Source organism: Zalophus californianus, chromosome 2 (genome assembly GCF_009762305.2).
Source record: "Zalophus californianus isolate mZalCal1 chromosome 2, mZalCal1.pri.v2, whole genome shotgun sequence".
NCBI lineage: Eukaryota > Metazoa > Chordata > Mammalia > Carnivora > Otariidae > Zalophus > Zalophus californianus.
In genome coordinates this window covers 178,353,115-178,359,920 of record NC_045596.1, presented here as the reverse complement: position 1 = coordinate 178,359,920, position 6,806 = coordinate 178,353,115, and positions in this window count along the sequence as shown.

The following is a 6,806-nucleotide window of genomic DNA, read 5'->3' as shown; positions in this document are numbered from 1 at the left end:
CAAAAACATTCTGCTAATTTGCCAATGAGAAAATGTATGTATATTCATGATAAAAAGGAATCCAATACATGAAAAGAGAAAGAAAACTTATAGAAAACAGCTACACAAAAGCAAAACGTTGACAGAAAAGAGCATGCTGGCAGATTATTTTTCTTATTTTGGTGCAAAAGATACATTAAATCGCATGGTTTTGATGCGCTTATTTTATCATCCATGAAGCTTTTCTTGAGCAACATCATGCTCAACTGTGCTAAGCACCATAGATATGATGCAAAGTCTTGGCACTTAAGATGCTCACAATCAAGTAAGAAAGAAAAACATATTAAGACACAAGTGTCATAATATGAATTTATATTAATGCCTTAGGATCATAATTAATTCTGATTAGTCATTGTTTTAAGGTTATGGGATGAATGAAACAAAGGTAAGTTTTTAGGCTGGGTCAAAGAGTACACCAAACCATATGACCATCTCAACAGATGCAGAAACAAAACAAAAACTTTGACAAGATCCAAAATTTTTTATGATAATATTTGATAAATTTAGAAGGGAACTCCCTCTACATAAGTCCATTTATAAAAAAAAAAAAAAAACCCACAACTAATATCATACTCAGTGGTAAAGACTGAAAATTCTTCTCCTAAAACCTGGGACAAGACAAGGATGCCTGCTTTCTCCACTTCTCTTCATTATAGTACTGGAAATTAGAGCCAGGGCAATTAGACAAGGAAAAAAGAAAGGTACCCAATTTAGAAAGAAGAAGTAAAATTATCTCTATTCATAGATGACATAATCATATAGCTAGGAAGCCCTAAAGAATCCATTTAGGGGGCGGAGAAAGATGGCGGGGGAGTAGGAGACCTGGATTTCCTCTGGTCTCAGGAATTCAGCTGAATAGGGATCAAACCATTCTGAACACCTACGAACTCAACAGGAGATCGAAGAAAAGAATAGCAACAACTCTCTGAACAGAAAAGCCACCACTTACTAGAAGGTAGGACGTGCAGAGAAGTGAATCTGAGGCGATATTTGGGAGGATAGACGGCGGGGGAGGGGGCCTCCGATGGCCGCTTCTGGCAAGTGCTAGAGCCGCGGAGCACAAAATCGGAACTTTTAGAAGTCGGCTCCGCTGAGGGACGTCACTCCAGTGGCTAAGCTGGGGGTGGAATCCTCACGGGACAGTGTGGTCTCAGGACCCCTGGGGTCACAGAAAGACCGGGGGTGCCTGAGTGCGGCAGAGCTCCCAGGTATCGGAGCGGGGAAGCCGGCTGCAGAGACGGAGCCGAGGCGCGGGCTCTCAGCTCGGGGTGGCCATAAACTGTGATCCGCGGCACAGTCGGGCCCCTGCTCCTCCAGCAGGGACCCAACAAGCAGCAGATCCGGGGAGACTCCCCTTCCTCCCCTGGGAGGAGCGGTGCGGGAGCACACCGCAGGGATCTGCTGGGTTTGGAGACTCCACACCAAGTCGGGTGCCAGAGATAGAAATGCTCGGTCACAGGCCAAGTGAGCACGGAGTGCGGCCGGAGACCGGGGACGAGGGAGTGACTGACTACTTTTCTCTGGGGGCTCACTGAAGAGCGGGGCCCCAAGTTCTCAGCTCCTCCGGGCAGAGATTGGGAGGCCACCATTTTCACTCTTCTCCTCCAAAGCTGTACGGAAATCTTGCAGGGAACAAAAGCTCCCAAGAGCAAACCCGACCTGATTACTTAGCCTGGACCGAAAAGGGCAGGGGAATTCCGCCTCCTGCAAAGGCATTTGGGAACCATGGCAACAGGCCCCTCCCCCAGAAGATCAGCAAGAATAGCCAGCCAAGACCAAGTTTATGGATCCAATGAGAACGGCAGAACTCCAGCACTAGGGGAATACTGCACATGGAATTCATGGCTTTTTTACCATGATTCTTTAGTCTTTCAAAGTTAATTTTTCTTTAACTGACTTTTTTTTTTTTTAATTTTTCTTTTCCCTTTTTCAGCCAACATTTTATCAATCCCTTTTTAAAAAAACATTTTTATTTTTCATTTTTAGAGTCATATTTTATCCTTTCATAGTAGTTACCCTTATTTTGGGCATATATATATATATATGTTGTTCTCTCTTTAAAATTTTGAGATAGTTTCATCTAACAGATCAAAATATACCCTAAATCTCTAGTGTATGGCTTTGTTCTAGTCTCCTGCCTGATCACATTCTCTCCCCCCCTTTTTTTTCATTCTTTCTTTTTCTTTTTTAATCCTCTTCTTTCTTTTTTCAAACAACTTATTATCAATTCCTTTTATAAAATTTTCTATAATTTTCATCTTTACAGTCATATTCCATCCCTTCATCGTATCAACCCTTATTTTGTACATATATAAGTCTTCCTTTCTTTAAAATTTTAGGAGGCACTTTCTTCTAACAGACCAAAATACACCCAAAATCTAGTGTGTGGCACTGATCATATTTGATCATATTCTTTTTTGTTTTGTTCTGTTTTTGTTTGTTTTTATCTTTCTTTTTCTCTTTCTTTTTTCTTTCTTTCCCTTTCTTTTCCCCTGGTTTCAGGTCTTTTCTGATTTGTTTAGAGTATATTTTCTGGGGTCGTTGTTACCCTGTTAGCATTTTGTTTTCTCATTCATCTATACTCCTCTGGACAAAATGACAAGATGGAAAAAATCACCTCAACAAAAAGAACAAGAGGTAGTACCCTCTGCCAGGGACCTACTCAATACGGACATTAGTACGATGTCAGACCTAGAGTTCAAATCATGATTTTAAAGATACTAGCTGGGCTTGAAAAAAGCATGGAAGTTATTAGAGAAACCCTTTCTGGAGAAATAAAAGAACTAAAATCTAACCAAGTTGAAATCAAAAAGGCTAGTAATGCCGTGCAATCAAAAATGGGGGCACTAACTGCTAGGATAAATGAGGCAGAAGAGAGAATCAGTGATATAGAAGACCAAATGATGGAAAATAAAGAAGCTGAGCAAAAGAGAGATAAATAACTACTGGATCACGAGGGCAGAATTCGAGAGATAAGCAATACGGTAAGATGAAACAACATCAGAATAATTGGGATCCCAGAAGAAGAAGAGAGAGAGGGGCAGAAGGTATATTGGAGCAAATTATAACAGAGAACTTCCCTAATGTGGGGAAGGAAACAGGCATCAAAATCCAGGAGGCACAGAGAACCCCTCTCAAAATCAATAAAAATAGGTCAACACCCCGACATCTAATAGTAAAACTTACAAGACTGAGAGACAAAGAGAAAATCCTGAAAACAGCTCAGGAGAAGGGATATGTAACCTATAATGGTAGAAACAATAGATTGGTAACAGACCCATCCACACAGACCTGGCAGGCCAGAAAGGACTGGAATGATATCTTCAGAGTACTAAACGAGAAAAATATGCAGCCAAGAATACTATATCCAGCTAGGCTGTCATTGAAAATAGAAGGAGAGATAAAAATCTTCCAGGACAAACAAAAACTAAAGAAATTTGCAAACATGAAACCAGCCCTTCAAGAAGTGTTGAAAGGGGTCCTCTAAGCAAAGAGAGAGCCTAAAACCAGCATGGACCAGAAAGGAACACAAACAATATACAGTAACAGTCACCTTACAGGCAATACAAGGGCACTAAATTCATATCTTTCAATAGTTACCCTGAATATAAATGGGCTAAATGCCCCAATCAAAACACACAGGCTATCAGATTGGATTAAGAAACAAGACCCATCAATATGCTGTCTGCAAGAGACTCATTTTAGACCCAAAGGCACCCCCAGATTGAAAGTGAGGGGGCGGAAAACCATTTACCATGCTAATGGACACCAAAAGAAAGCTGGGTGGCAATCCTTATATCAAACAAATTAGATTTTAAAAACAAAGACTGTAATAAGAGATGAGGAAGGACACTATGTCCTACTTAAAGGGTCTATCCAACAAGAAGATCTAACAATTGTAAATATCTATGCCCCTAACATGGGAGCAGCCAATTATATAAGGCAATTAATAACAAAAGCGAAGAAACACATTGACAACAATACAATAAGAGTGGGGGGACTTTAACACCCCCCTGACTGAACTGGACAGAGCATCTAAGCAAAAGATCAACAAGGAAATAAAGACTTTAAATGACACACTGGACCAAATGGACTTCACAGACATATTCAGAACATTCCATCCCAAAGCAACGGAATACACATTCTTCTCTAGTGCCCATGGAACATTCTCCAGAATAGATCACATCCTAGGTCACAAATCAGGTCTCAACTGGTACCAAAAGATTGAGATTATTCCCTGCATATTTTCAGACCACAATGCTTTAAAACTAGAACTCAACCACAAGAGGAAAGTCGGAAAGAACTCAAATACATGGAGGCTAAAGAGCATCCTACTAAAGAATGAATGGGTCAACCAGGAAATTAAAGAAGAATTTAAAAAATTCATGGAAACCAATGAAAATGAAAACACAACTGTTCAAAATCTTTGGGATACAGCAAAGGCAGTCCTAAGAGGAAAGTATATAGCAATACAAGCCTTTCTCAAGAAACAAGAAAGGTCTCAAATACACAACCTAAGCCTACACCTAAAGGAGCTGGAGAAAAAAACAGCAAATAAAGCCTAAACCCAGCAGGAGAAGAGAAATAATAAAGATCAGAGCAGAAATCAATGAAATAGAAACCAAAACAAGAGTAGAACAGATCAACGAAACTAGGAGTTGGTTCTTTGAAAGAATTAACAAGATTAATAAACCCCTGGCCAGACTGATCCAAAAGAAAAGAGAAATGACCCAAATCAACAAAATCATGAATGAAAGAGGAGAGATCACAACCAACACCAAAGAAATACAAACAATTATAAGAACATATTATGAGCAACTCTATGCCAGCAAATTAGATAACCTGGAAGAAATGGATGCATTCCTACAGATGTATCAACTACCAAAACTGAACCAGGAAGAAATAGAAAACCTGAACAGACCTATAACCACTAAGGAAATTGAAGCAGTCATCAAAAATCTCCCAACAAACAAAAGCCCAGGGCCAGATGGCTTCCCAGGGGAATTCTACCAAACATTTAAAGAAGAATTAATACCTGTTCTCCTGAAATTGTTGCAAAAAATAAAAATGGAAGGAAAACTTCCAAACTCATTTTATGAGGCCACCACTACCTTGATCCTCAAACCAGACAAAGACCGCATCAAAAAGGAGAATTACAGACCAATATCCTTGATGAACATGGATGCAAAAATTCTCACCAAAATACTAGCCAATAGGATCCAACGGTACATTAAAAGGATTATTCACCACGACCAAGTGGGATTTATCCCTGGGCTGCAAAGTTGGTTCAACATCTGCAAATCAGTCAACGTGATACAATACGTTAACAAAAGAAAGAACAAGAATCATATGATCCTCTCAATAGATGCAGAAAAAGCATTTGACAAAGTACAGCATCCTTTCTTGATTAAAACTCTTCAGAGTATAGGGATAGAGGGTACATACCTCAATATCATGAAAGCCATTTATGAAAAACCCACAGCAAATATCATTCTCAATGGGGAAAACTGAGAGCTTTCCCCCTAAGGTCAGGAATGCGGCAGGGATGTCCACAATCACCACTGCTATTCAACATAGCATTAGAAGTCCTAGCCACAGCAATCAGACAACAAAAAGAAATCAAAGGCATCCAAATTGGCAAAGAAGAAGTCAAACTCTCACTGTTTGCAGATGATATGATACTTCATGTGGAAAACCCAAAAGACTCCACCCCAAAACTGCTAGAACTCATACAGGAATTCAGTAAAGTGGCAGAATGTAAAATCAATGCACAGAAATAAGGAGTCGATCCCATTTACAATTGCACCCAAAACCATAAGATACCTAGGAATAAATCTAACCAAAGATGCAAAGGATTTGTACTCAGAAAACTATATAATACTCAAGAAAGAAATTGAGGAAGACATAAAGAAATGGAAAAACGTTCCATGCTCATGGATTGGAAGAACAAATATTGAGAAGATGTCAATGCTACCTAGAGCAATCTACATATTCAATGCAATCCCCATCAAAATACCATCCACTTTTTTCAAGGAAATGGAACAAATAATCCAAAAATTTGTGTGGAACCAGGAAAGACCCCGAATAGCCAGAGGAATGTTGAAAAAGAAAAGCAAAGCTGGCGGCATCACAATTGTCATCATCAAGACAGTATGGTACTGGCACAAAAAGACACATAGATCGATGGAACAGAATAGAGAGCCCAGAAATGGACCCTCAACTCTATGGTCAACTCATCTTTGACAAAGCAGGAAAGAATGTCCAATGGCAAAAAGACAGTCTCTTCAACAAATGGTGTTGGGAAAAGTGGACAGCCACACGCAGAAGAATGAAACTGGACCATTTCCTTGCACCACACACAAAAATAGACTCCAAATGGTTGAAAGACCTAAACGTGAGACAGGAGTCTATCAAAATCCTAAAGGAGAACACAGGCAGCAACCTCTTCGACCTCAGCCACAGCGACTTCTTCCTAGAAACATTGCCAAAGGCAAGGGAAGCAAGGGCAAAAATGAACTATTGGGATTTCATCGAGGTAAAAAGCTTTTGCACAGCAAAAGAAACAGTCCACAAAACCAAAAGACAACCGACAGAATGGGAGAAAATATTTGCAAATGACATATCAGATTAAGGTCTAGTATCCAAAATCTATAAAGAACTTATCAAATTCAACACCCAAAGAACAAATAATCCAATCAAGAAATGGGCAGATGACATGAACAGACATTTTTCCAATGAAGACATCCAGATGGCCAACAGACACGTGA